Raw genomic sequence first — 16,433 nt, 5'->3', positions numbered from 1 at the left:
TCTTGGTATGTTGTATATTTTTTAGGAATTTTTCATTTCTTCTAGGTTATCTAACTTGTTGGTATATACTTGTTCATAGCGGTCTCTTAGGATCCCTTTTATTTCTGTGGCATCACTTTTAATGTCTTCTCTTTATTTCTGATATCGAGTCTTTTTTTCTAAGTAAGTTGAGTTACGAGTTTGTAAATTTTATCTTTTTGAAAAAATCAACTCCGTTTCATTGATTTTTCCTATTGTTTTCTGTCCTCGATTTCATTTATTTCTGTTCTAATCTTTATTATTTCTTTCCTTTTGCTTACAGGGGGATTAATTTGTTTTTCTTTTTCTAGTTCCTTAAGGTATAAAGTTAGGTTCTTCATTTGAGATCTTTCCTCTCTTTTTATATAGGTGTTTACTGCTATAAACTTGTCTCTCAGTGCCACTTTTGCAGCATTCCTTAAGTTTTGGTATGTTGTGTTTTCATTTTTATTTGTCTCAAGATATTTTCTAATTTCTCTTTTGATTTTTTAAAAATCCATTCGTCGTCCAAGAACATGTTGTTTAATTTCCACGTATATGTGATGGGCCTTTAAATGAATGCTTTGGCGTGTACATGGCTTTTATGGTTGGTTATTTTTAACTTGCATGCCTGTGGCACATTTAGCAACTCTTTTCTTTTTTGCAGCATCCTGTACACATTTCAACTGTTATCCACATCACACTCCATTCTAATAGTTAGTTGCTCACACAAATGTACACAGCATCCTGGATTGTGACTACATTGAAAGTACATTCTCATCTAGTCTTCACAGCCTAGCTTAGTGTCTGGTGGTTTATGGGTGCAAGTAAATGTTTCTTGAATCAGCAAATAAATTAATGGATGTAAATATTTGTGTGTCAGGTGTATTTTAATATCCTCCAATCAATAAGAATGTGTGCCAGGAATAATTGTATGCTATAAATGTGGAGTTAAAAAATCCAGCACAAGTTTAAGAATCATGACGTTTTGAAAGGAGAGAGTGCCATCCCTGTCTTAACCCCAGGAGGTACAAGAAGGAATCCCATGTGTGAAGGCATGAATAACCCTTCATGTCAAAAGGTAATTTCCTACCATATCCCTAGAGCAGCTAACACAGGAATTGTCAGTTTTCATCTTATTTGCAACTGCTATATTTTATTTTTCTCTTCAAGGGCAATACGAATTTTGATAATTTTAGGGCTCTAGAGAAGCACCACATTTGAGCACAAGCCTCTGTTCTAATAAAGCAAGTAGCTGACCCTTTAATTCTCAGAATGTTGTATTGTTGTTTTGTTGTTTCCCTTAATGAAATAAAAGATTTTAGAAAATTTTTAGAAGAAGTTTAAGAGTAGACAGTGGGCTAGAGAGAAAAAGAAAAGAAAGAAGTCTGGAACATTGATATATATCAGTCACTTACTCATACTGTTCAGCCCATGGCAATCAAAGCATGTTTAAATTTGTAAAATCAATGTATGATATTGTATTTTTATTTGATTCATATTTCAAAGACAATTTGCTTTAATATTAATTTTTACATTTTTGCACATTTCATCTAATATTTCTATGCTGAAACCATCATAAGTTTATTTATTCTGGTTTGTTACCAGAAGAGGCATTTGTTTATGCCTGTTTATTCTTTGCCTTATGTTTAAGTTTTACGTGTCTAATTTGGCAAGGCTTTGTTCCTACTAATCATAAATAGAGATCCCAGGAATATCCAAGGAATTTAAACATGTGATGTACCTAACACATGCCATTTTGATGGTCAATCATATGATAATTCTCTCTTGAACCTGACCAGAATAATAGCATATTTAATACTATAAGAGAAATTAATGGAGGAAAACAATGGTTTCATCTAGGACCAAAATACTGGAATTTTTTTTTGACACCTTACAAAAATTTTGCCCTAATGGTTGCAAAATGCTTTCATATATTTTTTTCACACATCCTATTTTGTCTTCAGCTCATTATTTTCATCATAAGAGGTTCAGAGGGTCAGAGAAGTTAAGCAATTTCTCCTGCATCACTCAGCTCAAGTGTATAGCAGAGGTGCCAGTTGACCTCAGGTCATGCGAGGGAGCATTTTGTAGATAGTCTGTTAGGAATTTACCTGTTCTGTTCAGTGTGTGTTTTATGAAGCATCTCATTCAGCCTTGAGAAGAAAAGCAAATGCATCTGACTTCCTGGAACAAGCTAACCAATCCCTAACAATTAACAAATACCTCCATGCATAAACAGACTTTATTGCCAGCACTGAAGTAGCTGGCACTTGAATTTCCTCCAGATCTTTTAAGGCTTGTAATAGCAGTATTATAATGTTTCAGTTGAAGGTATACGGAGTCTATCTGCAGTAGCATTCTGTAATGGCATAGGGTCAACTATATCTTTTAGGACTCCTTGTTAATCACTTTCAAAGGGTCAGCTCTTTACCATGATATCACTTCTGAAAAGTAGTGTAAAAAAGTTTTGTTTTGTTTTTTTTTGTAGAGTTCTCATATATGTTAGATTTGTTCAGAATATCAATAAAGGCTAAAATCACTATTACCTGGAGCAGTACTTCTGTGCCATATACCATCACAGGCCTTTGGTTGTAATTTGTCTCAACTGATGGTTCAGACAAATATTTTATCTTCCAAGCAAACTGTTTACGACGGTTTACCATGGTCTTATTTTGGGGAAATAGGATTTTTCTCTAAGGATTTAAAAAATATTTAAGTTTATTTGAGATTCATGAGGCTACTTTTTGGCTGCCTGGGTCCTAGGAATTCTAGGCCGTGTTGCGTCAAGGTTTGGATCCTTGGCCAGTCCACATACTCACAGAGAAGACAGCACCTCCCTAATGGGACTGGAGTGGTACCCATCCATTCCTCTGCGTGGGCACCCTCCTGACCCTAAAATCTTCACATTTTCCTTATTTCCTTGGGTGAATTGAATCCAGGCTCCAGAAGGGTCTTATTTTTAAGTCCAGAAGTAGCATTGAATTAAAAAAAAAAATGTTGAGAGTTAAAGGATTAAAAAAAAAAAATCCTAAGCAAAGAATTGGGGAAAATAGAGAGAAGCTGACTCCACGCGAGGGGGCAGGATGTGGGAAGGTTAGAGTCAGGAGACTGTGGGAAGCTTGGAGACAACTTGGGAACAGCGACCGAGTTAGATGCTTAGGAGATGTTGTTAGGGCGGTGAGTAGTAAGTAAGTGGTAACTTATGTCACTAAGCTTAGTCCAGCCCTGTGCTAACACCACACATCTCTTTCATTTTAGTAGCCTCCCACCACAACTACAAATGCAGCATTCTTTAGAACACAGTATTTCTCTCTCTCTCTCTCTCCTGCTTTCATCTTTTAAATTTCTCATTTGGTGTGATATTGGTGGTACAAGATTTCCCTGAGCATGTCTGGGTTCGAGTTTAAGACTGTTAAGAGTTCTATTGAACAGTTTACAGATATTGATTCTTAGAAAAGGTCAAAGCCTAGAATTAAATGGATCATATGACTATTCAAATAGGATTTATTTGAAGTTGTGATATGATATTTTTTGGCCTCTAAGAACATATCTCTATAGTTTTGTAGTCATGTAGAAGTCATTTGTGCTACCAGAGTTTTTTTTTTATTATTTCTAGTTTATTTATTTATTTTTACATTTGTTTTATTTAACTTTGATCTGCCAACATATAGTATAACACTCAGTGCTCATCCCATCATAAAACCCAGTTCTTATCCCATCGCTATCTGAGCATTAGTTTAAATTCTACTTTAGCCCAGATTGAGGAGTGCCTGGGAAGACTTCTAGAAGTCACATTGCCCCATATTTAGTCAGAGAGCACCAAGTGGCCTTTATAATTTGATTAGAGACTATTATATAAAGACAGGCTAGAGAAGTTGACTAGGAAATATGAGGTCATATTTTGAAAAACATAAAGCTGAAAAAAGATTTAGATTCTAATGGTACTCAAGCCAAAAGGTTTAGTCTGAAATATTAGCTGAAAGTAGGATCCTCTAGATTTAACCAGATGCTAGAAATGTTGCTTCAGGTACATCTTTACTGGAGAAATGAAACAATATACAAAAATGTGTGTATATTCAAACACAGATTAATATAAATATGTAATGTATCTTTCTATATTTTTGAATAGGGGGAAATTCCTATTGGAAATTCTGGTTTGGTTTCTGTTCAAGATTAGTTAGAACCCTGGTGAGCAAATCAGATGTATAAATTACAGTCCCTTGAGTAGCTATATCATTTAAACATTTTTTTTAAATTGTAAAATATAATACACACTAAAAAAGACATAAAACACAAATATACAGTTTAAGGAATTATTGTAAATGCAAACATTTGTCTAAGTACCTCTCCGTTCCAGAAAGAGAATGTTGTTAGCACCTCTGAAACCCTCCGTGTACCCCTCAATTATAACTGTCTCCCTCTGAGAAATAACCACTAATCCAGCTTCTATGGTAATCATGTCTTTGTTTTGCTTTATAATTTTAACACCAAAGGCTGCATTGCTAAACAAGAGAATTCAGTTTTGCTTGTTTATGAAGATAATATATTTTTGACTAGAAATAATTTGCCATATGAGGAAGCCCGGGTCATCACCACTTGGTGCTGATTAAGTCAATATGATCCAATGACAGTATAAGAGGCAAAGCATGTTCTCCCAAACAAGCCTCGTTATGTCTTTATTAACAAGAAGTTAATAGATTTTTAAACAATATTCTCTCCCAGTTAGGTTCTTTTTCTCTTGATTCCTCCTTTTAATCTTACTGCTCTTTTAAAAATGTGGCTAAAAAAAAAAAATAAAAAAAAAAATAAAAAAAATAAAAATGTGGCTAGATGTAAACATGAAAACTTATTTTCATAATAGTTTTGTTGGTTTTTTTGTTTTGTTTTGTTTTTGCATCTTGAGCTATGTCTACACTCATGACTGTAGATGGTTCCAACCTTGACTAGATTAATTAAGCTAACTAATTGCTGTTTGTCTACACAACAGTGTGATTGGCAAAAGCTGGAGACATCGTTTCATTCAATCTTGCTGATGCCTGAAAGGGCTGTTGAGCCATTTGAAAGAAAGTTGTGGCTTGGACCGCTCTTGGTACCATTCTGCCATCTCCTGTGTAGACCAGACTATTGATCTCATAAAACTTATGGATGTACTTCAAATTGTTTTAGTTGTACAAACCAATCTAAGAAGAGTTTAGCCCTTTAAAAAGTGGCTTCTGGGCATAGCGAGGCTAAGAGTTCAATGCCTCAGAGTATATGGGGCTAGTAGAAAAAAACAAAGTTATTTTTCTTCAGATCAAAAAAGACTAAAGGGACAAAGACTCCAACACATTAATAAATGAGACATGACCCTTTCTACTGATCCCAGATATTAAAGTTGCTTTTCCAAAGTAAGAGTTTTATTTTTCAAGAGAGACAGGGTCATGTGGGAAAGAATAAGATCAGAAAATGAAAGGTGATGTCACATCAGAGTAGTTATAATTAATAAGTGCTACTGGAAACACTGCAAGAAATGTCAAGAAGGTAAAAAAACATAATTTTAGATGACTATTGTAACTTAGAATGTTGTTTTCAGAAGAAAAAATATTTTCAAATACAAATTTGTATGTACCTAATTGAATCAAGCTCAGTTACAATTAGATTAAATGCCAAATGTACACTGCCTGATTTCAGGGCACATAGAATTAATCTTTCTTAGTTCATCATGTGAAAAAGATAAGTCACCGTATGGCCAATGTTTCTTCCTTATCTTGAGAATCATATGTAAATGTAACAAGCTTCAAGACTTTGTAGTATTGGAAATTAAAAATACATTCAAAAGTAGAATAATAATGGCTCCATATTTCCATCACCTACCCTCAAAATGAGCAACTCAGGATTGTTGATGCCTTACCTGGGCACCACGTCCTTTCCTTAGAATAACATGTCAGCACTTACTCCCAAATATATTGTTTATTGTTATTTTTATAGTTATCTTTGATGTCTGATGTTTGTAAAATCCTTTCTCTCAAATAATTATTCCATTTTTTCTTCTCTTGCATAATAGTTCTCAAACCTTAGTACAAGTGAGAATCATTAGGAAAGCATCTAGGATGGAACACAAGAAGATGCATTTTAAATACACATACTGAAAATTTTGATACTATTGATCTGTGGAGCCCACTTTAAAAGGCATGACTGGAGAAATTTATACTAGAGTTTCTTTTTTTTTAAGATTTTTTAATTTATTCATGAGAAACACACACACACACACACACACAAACAGAGGCAGAGACACAGGCAGAGGGAGAAGCAGGCTCCATGCAGGGAGCCCAATGCGTGACTCGATCCCGGGTCTCCAGGATCATGCCCTGGGCTGAAGGCAGCGCTAAACCACTGAGCCACCTGAGCTGCCCCTATACTAGAGTTTCAAAGTATTTTGGAGAAGTCAAAAGGAAAATGTTTCATGTGAAGGCCACTTTTAAGGGTTTTTTTCCTATGTTCATCATAAGTATTTAGAATTCATCAATATAACACTATTTGCCATTCCCGTTCATGATGATTCTACATTTGTTCTCAGTTTAAATGATTTTTAAGTCTGATGTAAGTAAAATCTAGATGTTATAGTCTCATATAAATTGAGGTTTTATCACTTCTTTTAGGAGATATTTGCTTTAGAAAGCCATTGTTTCTGATCCTGTCTACATTTGCCATGGTAATTATTATTTAATTTTATGAATTGCATTGCTGAAATGCTCTCTGGGAAGGAAGAAATAAATTTGGGTTCTCAGAAAAAAATAAACAGCAGCTAAATATAAAATAGCATTCCTCTTATTAGTTAAAGAAAAGTTAGAAAATTATTCTTCTTCCGATGGAGAAATGCTTGAGCGCTCTAGTTCCACTTTTGACTCTGCTCATGAAGAGAGACACAGAAAAATGAAAGTTGAGGGGAGAGGCTTAAAAGCCAAGCTAACCTTTGGTCAAAATTCTTGGAGTAGAAAGATCATTGTGAGGAACAGCTAATGATGTCTCCTTTATAAGTTGTAAGTAGGCAGGGGTTCTCACTAGGGAGATAAAAGATTTCCCTGTTCAAGAAAATCTAAACAGACATTGAAAAACATGCTCAGTGGGCATCAGATTTGGATTTGATTTTAATGATTTGGATCTCTGTTGACCACACATGTAAGTCTGACAGGCTGAGATGTGTGGTTACCAAACATTCCAAAAGAATGGAGAAATGAAACCAAAGATCAACTTTTCTGCCTGTAAACCACGCTTAAGGATTTGCCCTTTTCTTGACTGCCCATGCTGGCCTCCAAATGAAAGGGTCTTCACATGGGAGATTTAAAATCTCAACTTATTTTCCTAAATATCCCAACAGTGCACATCCTACTTCTCATCTCTGGTCTAGACCAGATCCAAACAAGCCCTTGCTTCCTGCTTTCACTAGAGATGTATTTCAGACTCTTGGAATCATGATTCTGTTGGTCCCCGCCCTTGCCTTGATTCCTGAGTATATAGAGAAAGGACAGTTCAGGAGGTACCTATGAAGGACAGTGCAGGGTCCCTATGTTAGCTCATATGCCACTTCCTGACACCCCCTCTCAGATATAGCAGAAATCAGATTACTTTGTGGAATGTTATGGTCCTCTAAGGGGTGTTCCACATTGTGGAAGGAGAAGGCCTTTTACTACTGGTCCTCGAGGAATAACCATTAGAGAGAGCACCATTTTCTGGGTAAACATGGTAGTTTCTCATCCTACATCATTCAGTGGGACTTTGGAGCTTGGGGTATACGTGCACTCATGAACAATGGTATGAATATGCCTGTGGAAGAAGATAAATAGGATTGTTAAGATAGATGCTTCTATCATCTTTAGTCCTTTCTGCTTTTAAGATAAAGGTAAGTGTGGATACCATACCTTTAAGGTAGGTAGGAGGAAGGCCCAAAGAACATCTCACACCATGGCCTGGTGCTGCTTAGTGTAATTCTTACTCGATTACAAGTATATTTCAGATTCTTCTAGGTCATCAGTTATACAAATTATCTGGAAGTTATTAGTAGATGTAAAAGAAGATGTGGCACTGAAGGTTGAAGAAAAGAATGGAAAAGCAACTCATAATCTCCGTGGAAGCTATATTATGAGTAAACAAATGAAAGGAGCCATATTCAAATTCTATGGTGTTGTCTGGGTAGTTGTGCTATGAATGGGCCAGTAGGCAGTAGAGGAATACAGATCAAGGGATATGCTCCACTAGGCCATGATTTTAATTTCTAAGTAGGTGATTTGTTAATATAGCTGGTGAGTTACTTAAACAATGTCATCAAAAGCCAGAAGACATTTGGGGAAGAATACCCTAATTTTAAAGGATATGTGCTAAAGTATTTGGCTGTAGTATCATAATATGTGTGCCTTATATCCAAATAGTTTGTTGAAAGAGAAGGATAAAACAATGTGGAAAAATGTTAAAAATTGCTGAATCTCTGAAAGATGCCATTCTTTCAATGCTTCTGTGGCTTTGAGAATTTTGAAAATAAAAGTTGGTGAGTAAAAGAAATAATACAAATATATTTATAAATGTGAAGGTAAATGCCACATAAAAGAATCACAAGAGTTGAAATTGTCTCTGGAATCAATTTATCAATTTTATCTGATAAAAGTATCTGACTGCTGTTTTTCCTTATACTCTTTTTAGTACTATTTAGTTTTTCTTTTTTTTTAATTTTTTATTTATTTATGATAGTCACAGAGAGAGAGAGAGGCAGAGACACAGGCAGAGGGAGAAGCAGGCTCCATGCACCGGGAGCCCGACGTGGGATTGGATCCTGGGTCTCCAGGATCGCGCCCTGGGCCAAAGGCAGGCGCCAAACCGCTGCACCACCCAGGGATCCCACTATTTAGTTTTTAAACAAACTGAATACATTACTTTGACAAAAACTAAACAATACCCTTAAAAGGAAAAAAAAATCAAATAGGCAAATTGAGAGATCAGATTTCCAAATGCTTCATGGGATTGGAAAACTCATTGATAAATATGCTGGAACAGTTTTATTTACATGTATAAGAGGAAAAAACCCCGCATCTCAGTAAAGAATACAATCACCCCAGAAGAGGATAATAGACATATGAGAGAGTAAATCAAAGGTGAAATAGAAGGAATCTGAGTGTCGGGAGAGGGGACAAGACTCTCTATGGCCACTCAATTCAATCTTTCTTAAGAAGTAATACAGGATTATTTATTCATGAAGAATTACATGATTGGCTATTTCACAGATTAAATGAAATCAGTAAATGCATTTATTGACTTACTATGTCTTAAAGGTCATTGTCTCTATACCCCTTGGTTTCTTGGATAGGCTGTAGGTGTCCTAGAAATCTAATTTACTAACTAGTGGTTCTTGTTGAAGAGACCAGATACTCTTAGGGGTAGAGGAGATACTTCACATTTTCTGATTGTAATGGGAAAATTAATAAGTATTCTAATGTTTGTGTTTTATTTTATTGTTGTTTGTTTAACAAAAACACGAGGTCGCCTGAGGGGAGAGGGAATCCTGATGATACTCTTCTGTGTTCCAAAGGTTATATCAATGTGCTTTTAAATGACCTCATCCTTGATCTCTTAAAAAAAAAGTGTAGTCTGGTGATAGCCAGAGCAGACACTGGACCCTTTAAGTAGCTTGGGCAGAGGGTGGGTGATAGGGCTAAGTGGTTGAAATAGTTTCTACATCTAAATTAATGAGAATTATTACCAATTTCAACAGGAAATTAGCCTTACACGACCAAGGTTTGGACCATTATGCTGCTGGCTATTTCTGAATCTTGGCACCAGTGAGTATGGGCTCCAAGTCCTCTTCATCTGCTCTGTTATTCTATTGCTGCTCTTGGTTGAGGTTCAGAGCTGCAGTTTCATCTGTCACTGATGTTGCCACATATCAAAGCCGGTAAATGTCCTTAGTGGCCATCTCCGTATAGATTGTCAAAAGCTGCAACTTAGGCCTGAGCTGCCTTGGAGGCCAATTGATCCAGATGACTTTGCTCAAGATGGAGGAGAGATCCTGACCCAAATCAGTCTTTGTGCAAAAGAGAAAAAAATCTTTATTATGTTGGGCCGCCACCGAGACTGAGAATTTGGTGTATCTTTATTATGGCGGCTAGAAATGATTATCCTCGTTAAATGCAATATGATTTGGAGAAAGAGCTGGAAGATCTCTGGTCCACAGTGAACCACTACAATGGCATTAGTGACTTCAGAAGCACTTGTGGGCTAAGGGTTCTGAGTTCTAAAGCAAGACACTAGATTCCACTTCTGTGACTATCAGGTTCCTGGTTGACAGAAATAGGTGAGAGCCTTCAGCAGCTGCCACAAGTCAAGCTGTGTCGTAAATCTGAGTTGTTCCTTAGAGAGGGAAAAATCACTAACTTAAGGATACAGAGAGGCTCATGAAAGATATTACTCTAGAATGTTCTTGTATGTGGGTCTCAGATGTCATCCTGAAGATCCCTGGAGAGGGGGGTGTGAAATGACAGCCTGATGTTACTTCTAGGTGAAAAGCAGCTCATGACAGTCATTCAGTGTTTGCTCTCACATCCATTCCCAGCCTTCTTTTGCTCTGCTTTGTATTATAAGGGTTTGACCCTGCTGGCTTGCATTTAGTTTGGCCAATTGAAGGAATGGGCAGGAGATTGGAAGGCAGAGAAGTCAAGTAGCCAGTCAAGTAGTCAAGTACAGTTCCCTCCTACTCTGACTTGGGAGAGATTTATGGTACTGCCCATGCCTCTTTTTGTGGTACTAGTTTACCATTCAGTTCTTCCTTCTGTGGTCTCATTTTCTATTGGTATCCCTGGCTTCTGGGTTCTAATAATTCCTATTCTTCTTCTTTTTTTTTAATCTCAACTACTCAAGGGGTGATGGTGGCTTTCTGCTGTTGCTAACCTAAAAGTTCTCTTATTACCTCTTTTGATTTTACATCTCTTGCAACACTTTTGTAACTGATTCCTGTATTTAAAAGTCCCTTTTGAACTACCTGTCAAAGGCTCTGTTTTCTTGATTTACCCTGGCTAACTTGGGCTATAGACCTTGCTTGAGGTTCCAGGAGCCAGGGCTAGATGAAGGAATGCATGGAAATGGACATCTAGACACAGGCAAAAAGATAGAAGGTGATGCCATGGGTTTGCAGGGGGAGATTTGGTAAATGACAAAATGGGTCTTGGGGGAGGAAGATATCTTGTATGGGGTGCCAACATTTGAGCTGTTAGTGAGGAGTGTGCATACCCTGCATCGTATTAGCCATGTTTCAGTTTTTGACTAGTTGTACTTGGGAAATCCTTAGAGTATCTAGCTTTTCTCCTACCAGCTCATTAGCAGAACATGAATCTGGGTTTCTTTCCTATACTCACTATCCCTCCTGGTGTTTAGGGGAAGACCTAGACCTCAGTAACAGGAAAGTTATCTTTGGGATGGTTAGGTTGACTTTTTTTTCTTTTAAAAAATATTATTTATTTGAGAAAGAGAAAAAGAGAGAGAAAGAGAGAGAGAGAGAGAGAACAAGTGGGGGGAGATGCAGAGGACAGAGAGAGAAGCAAACTCCCCATTGAGCAGGAAGCCCAATATAGGACTCTATCCCACAACCCTGGATCATGACCTGAACCAAAGGCAGACTCTTGACTGATTGACCACCCAGACACCCCTAAGCTGGCTCTCTAAGGTCAATTTTATTTTCCTTCCAGATGGTTTGTCTTTTGCAGATGAGAAGGCCCATATACACATTCTGTCCCACTTGCTAGTAAAGGGATTGGACTATGCTTAAAGACCTCAGATTCAGGTTTACAAATGCAATTATTGAAGTGAAAAATAGAGACTAAAAAATAATTAAACTAATAAAATTCTCATTTATTTCTGAACAGTGAAGTATTTTTAAAAGTTAAATGTAATTAATACTGCCTATTAATACAATAAAGTTTTATTTATCAACTTGATTATTGATAAAACATGAAAATACCCTATATTCTACCGATAGTACTTTATAGGCTTAACTAACATCCATTTGTTTTCCAGATCATTTAGTTAGTGTTCCAGTATTATCCTTATGCAGTCACTTAGGAGCTACTTTAATTGGCTTCATTATATTTCTACTTAATCCTTCTGATATTATTTACTATTATTTTTCTTTAAGTGCATGCATGTGTTCATAAAGAACTAATGATGCCATAAAAATATCCTTAAAATTCAGATATCAGTTCTCAGATTTTCTAACCTTAAGTTTACTCTTCACACTGAACTATGAGCGAAAAAGAAAAGAAAAAGGTGAACATAAGTGCCATGAACTTAAATTCGTTCTAAGCTTTTGGAGAGAAGGTATAAATTGGTAAGGAGGAACTTTAAAGACCAAACTGAAAAACACTCTATTTCATTGTAGCATGCTTCATTTCATGCATTTTTAAACTTAACCAGGGTGCTATGTACTCATGGTGGCAGAGATGTTCCAGGATTGTTTGTACAATTCCACTCAGGCAAACTGGGTCAGGCAAGGAGGCATGATTGAAATAACAAATCATTCAAGTTCTTTTCAATTCTTTCTCCTCTCTATCTAGTCATCTCTAACCTGTCATTTAAGGCCAACTCAAGAAATAGATATTGAGCTGTAAAGCATTCCACTCATCTCAACACATGCTTTCTGCTAGCTGTGCTTCCTCTTCTTTCCTTATTAAGATTTGTACAAACTAAGTCAGACAAAAGGAAATGTGACAGGTGTATAGTCAAGCTAGAAGTGTGTATAATGAAAACAATTAACTCTCACCTACAACCACTATGCATAAGTACAAGGAGTCAGAAAACACTTTAGATAATTGGATATTTATGCTCTCATGGAAGCTGATCCGAAATAAAAGAAATAGGAAACCTTAGAAGGGTTGGCATTCCTATAATGTCATAGAAATGTTCGCTGGGAGGACTTTAGGGAATACAATGAAAAGACAATTTTTGAAGTGTATCTGCTTTAGATCAGAGCTTCTCAAGTTTTTAATGTGTAAATGAATTACTTGTGGATCTTGTGAAAAGGTGTGTTCTCATTTGGTGGGTTCCTGGGAATTCTCCAGATCTTCCTTATCTAATAAGCACCCAAGTGTGCTGATATTGCTGGTCCATGGACCATTTTTTTGAGCAGGAAACTTTAGACCATGTTGACCATTTCTGGTTTGCTGAAACACTGAGCTCATCTAAATAGTTACTAATATTTGTATTTTGAAAAAAAAAGGTATTGCCAGCAGTAAATATGTCCAAAAAATGGTGGTTTTATCTGGATTAATGATGGTGAAGGGCCAAATCATGAGTCAAAAGTGAACTTTTTGGGCGAGCTTGAGTGACAGTGAAATCAGCTTCTGAATCTGTTTTAATTCGTATGAAGATAGGTCTGCATTGTTTCTCGTGTCTTTAAGTGTTGAATTATTCATTTGGATGCTTCAGAGCAGCTCTCTATAAATCAAATGAAGAGAAATGAATTGGGAATTATAATGGTGAGAAATTCAGAGCTCCTACTTGATATACCTGGGCACTCTCTCAGTTATCTTTCTCTTGTTCTGACCAAATCATTCCTAGTGATTTAACAGCACCTAAATTTAGCCCCAGAGACTCTTTCATTATGGTATGTGATTTTTAAGCTCTGCAATTTTAAAGCCTTGTCAGATGGATATTAGAGTCAATTTTGAAATCTCAAAGTGCCATGTGAGGAACCTTCTAGAGAAGGTTTGGAATGGTTCATCCAGATGCTTTTTCTCTGTTAACAATGTTGGATTAATATGGTTGTATCATAACAATGGTTAATTGTGATGAAAGTATTTGGTCCAACTCATTTTAGAGGAACATTTTGTTATTCCATCTACTAGTAATACAGTGGTCTCCCTCCTTCCTCTTAACACTATTTGGCATAGGTAAGTACTGAAATATTTTGTACAGATGAATTTCATTCATTCCTGTTGATTTTCTACTGATAAATGGTTCCTGATTATTAAGGGCTAGAGATTTATTTTGTTTTGTTTTGTTTTAAAGATTTTATTTATTTATTTGAGAGAGAGAGAGAATAGAGGGAGAGGGAGAAGCAGACTCCCCTGAGAGCAGTGAGAGCCTGATGTGGGGCTCCATCCCAGGACCCTAGGATCATGACCTGAACTGAGGGCAGATACTTAACTGAGCCTCCTAGGTTCCCCCATGGGGCTATAAATTTGACCAAAACCCCTAATACACTGATTAAAGTAGTAAGAAATTGAGCACAGTGCAAATTATATGTAAAGCTTTAAAAGTAGATTGAAATAATTGTCAATATAATACAAGTGATTTATGATATAATTGATACTGCTTTGCCTTGGGGCTCCTGGGTGGCTCAGTTGGCTCAGCATCTGCCTTCGGCTCAAGTTATGATCTCCAGGTCCTGGGATCGAGCCACGCATAGGGCTCTCTGCTTAGTGGCGAGTCTGCTCCTCCCCCTGCCTCTCCCTACCACTCATGCTCTCTCTCTCTCAAATAAATAAATAAAATCTTAAAAAAAAAAGAGATGATGCTTTGTCTCACAAGATTACTGTGAGGATCAAATAAGACACTGTCTTTGAAAGTGATCTGTAAAGTATAAATGGTATTTCTGTCTTAAGTTTCACTTCCTGCCAATCTATTTTACATAAGATCACCAGATTAATCTTCTTTGAGCATCACTTTGATTATATCATTTCTCAGTTCAAATTCCTTCAATGCTCATCCCCACCTTCTCATCAATTAGGTTTGGCTTCCCTTGGCATTTAAGAAACATCATGCTGCTTTTCTAGCCTTATCTCCAGCTGTTTCCCATGTTTCTTACATCTCAAGGCTATTTGGTTAAATCACATATCCTGAGTTCCTGGACCACATTTTCCAATGTCTCCTGGACAGCTCCAACTGGTAGTTCCATAGTGGCCCTAGTATCAAACATATCTAAAACTAAGAACATAAGCTTTTTAATACATACTGTCCACTAAGTTGCCTAAACCAGAAAATGGGGAATTTTTATTTTACCTGCACCTCTCTCTAAAGCCCATCTTCGACTAGGAATAGGCAATTTTTCCTTTACCTGCCCTTCTTCCTCAAGCCCATCATCAAATGCTACCAACATCCATTAATTCTCTGATATTTTTTAAACCTAATATCTTGTAGTTCTTCTAATGAGAAAATATTTATGAATCATTCGCCATGTGTTGGCTGGCTGTTGTATCAGTTTCATATTATTGCCGTAATATGTTGCCACAAACCTGGTGGCTTTAAACAGTACATTCATTATAGACTTCTGGATGTCAGAAGAAGTCAAAATAGATCTTCGTAGGCTAAAATCAAGGTGCAGGCTAAACTGTGTTCCCCCTGGAGGCTTGGGGGTTGAACGGCTCCATTTTCTTGACTTTTCTGGCTTCTAGAGACCATCTGAATTCCTTGACTTATGTCCCTCTTCTACCCTCAAAGCTACCAATTACATTGTTCCTACATGCCCTCTGTTGTCTTACCTCCTCTTACTGACTCTCTTGCCTCTTTCATTTATAAGGACCCTTGTGATTACATTTAGGTCCCAATTGTATAATCCAGGATAGTATCTCAAGTTTCTTGGTTTAGGCACATCTGGAAAGTCACTCTTTGCACATTAGGTAACATATGTACAGCTTCTGGGGGTTAGGACATGGCCATCTTTGAGAGAGGCTTTATTCTGTTTATCATAGCTATCTTCCTAAGCAGCATGAACATAAAAGTCAATATGATGATACAGTCCCTGCCCTCAAGAGCATCAAAGACAAAGCAGTTAAATGACTGGGCAGCTATAATATACTATAATTACTGTTATGGAATTATAATAAAAGCTATCAGAAATCCTTGGGGATCAGGGAAGGCCTTGGAAAGAAGTGATATCTAAGACATGATTAAAATTCCATTTGAGACTCTTGTTACATTTTAGGGTGGAGGATAATGACACTAAATAAGTTTGATACAGCCTTTTAGGGTCCAATAAAATCAATCAATCTGATTCCTTTTTACAGTGGTGAGCAAATTGGCTTATATAGAAACTAGTTATGCTCCAAAATTATAAATACTGGTACTGTATAAACATATTATATTCATATACATAGTCTTTATGTATATATCATATGCCATCCAACAGATAAGCAATAAAGCTAACTAGTATGTGCGAGACACTTTTCTATGGGCAAAGGGGGAGAGCAAAATCATACACAAATTCTGCTCTCTGAAAACTCACGCTTTTGAAAGGATTCAAGACTTGGGTATAAATATTCACAAAAATATGAGGCAGAAAGAAATGACTATCATAAGAACGATACATAGTATAATGTGTATAAAGGGCTGGAAAGAAGAATTTTGAGCTTTAAAGAAAGCAAGAAAGACTTCACAAATGATGTATGATTTGAGCTGGAGTGTCTAAGGATGGGTGGTTG

The 16,433-nt window shown here is 36.6% G+C and overlaps 2 long non-coding RNA genes across 4 annotated transcripts in view; one reads left to right on the top strand and one right to left on the bottom strand.

Annotated features, from left to right (window-relative positions):
* Positions 1-10,235, bottom strand: part of LOC140622322 (uncharacterized) — a 24,270-nt gene extending 14,035 nt beyond the window's left edge. Inside the window, exons 1-2 of one of the 2 annotated variants that reach the window (XR_012022085.1) lie at positions 9,728-10,235; positions 5,891-6,084 (exon numbers count right to left, since the gene is read on the bottom strand). This is a non-coding gene — a long non-coding RNA (uncharacterized lncRNA). The remainder of the gene's footprint in view (positions 1-5,890; positions 6,085-9,727) is intronic. The other variant, XR_012022084.1, reaches the window with a different exon arrangement.
* LOC140622323 (uncharacterized) overlaps positions 8,180-16,433 on the top strand; it is a 25,112-nt gene continuing 16,858 nt past the window's right edge. Inside the window, exons 1-2 of one of the 2 annotated variants that reach the window (XR_012022086.1) lie at positions 8,180-8,279; positions 9,740-10,318. This is a non-coding gene — a long non-coding RNA (uncharacterized lncRNA). The other variant, XR_012022087.1, reaches the window with a different exon arrangement.

This window comes from Canis lupus, chromosome 31 (genome assembly GCF_048164855.1).
Source record: "Canis lupus baileyi chromosome 31, mCanLup2.hap1, whole genome shotgun sequence".
Taxonomy (NCBI): domain Eukaryota; kingdom Metazoa; phylum Chordata; class Mammalia; order Carnivora; family Canidae; genus Canis; species Canis lupus.
The sequence above is the reverse complement of the archived record's forward strand: the minus strand, read 5'-3'. Positions and strand labels throughout refer to the sequence as shown.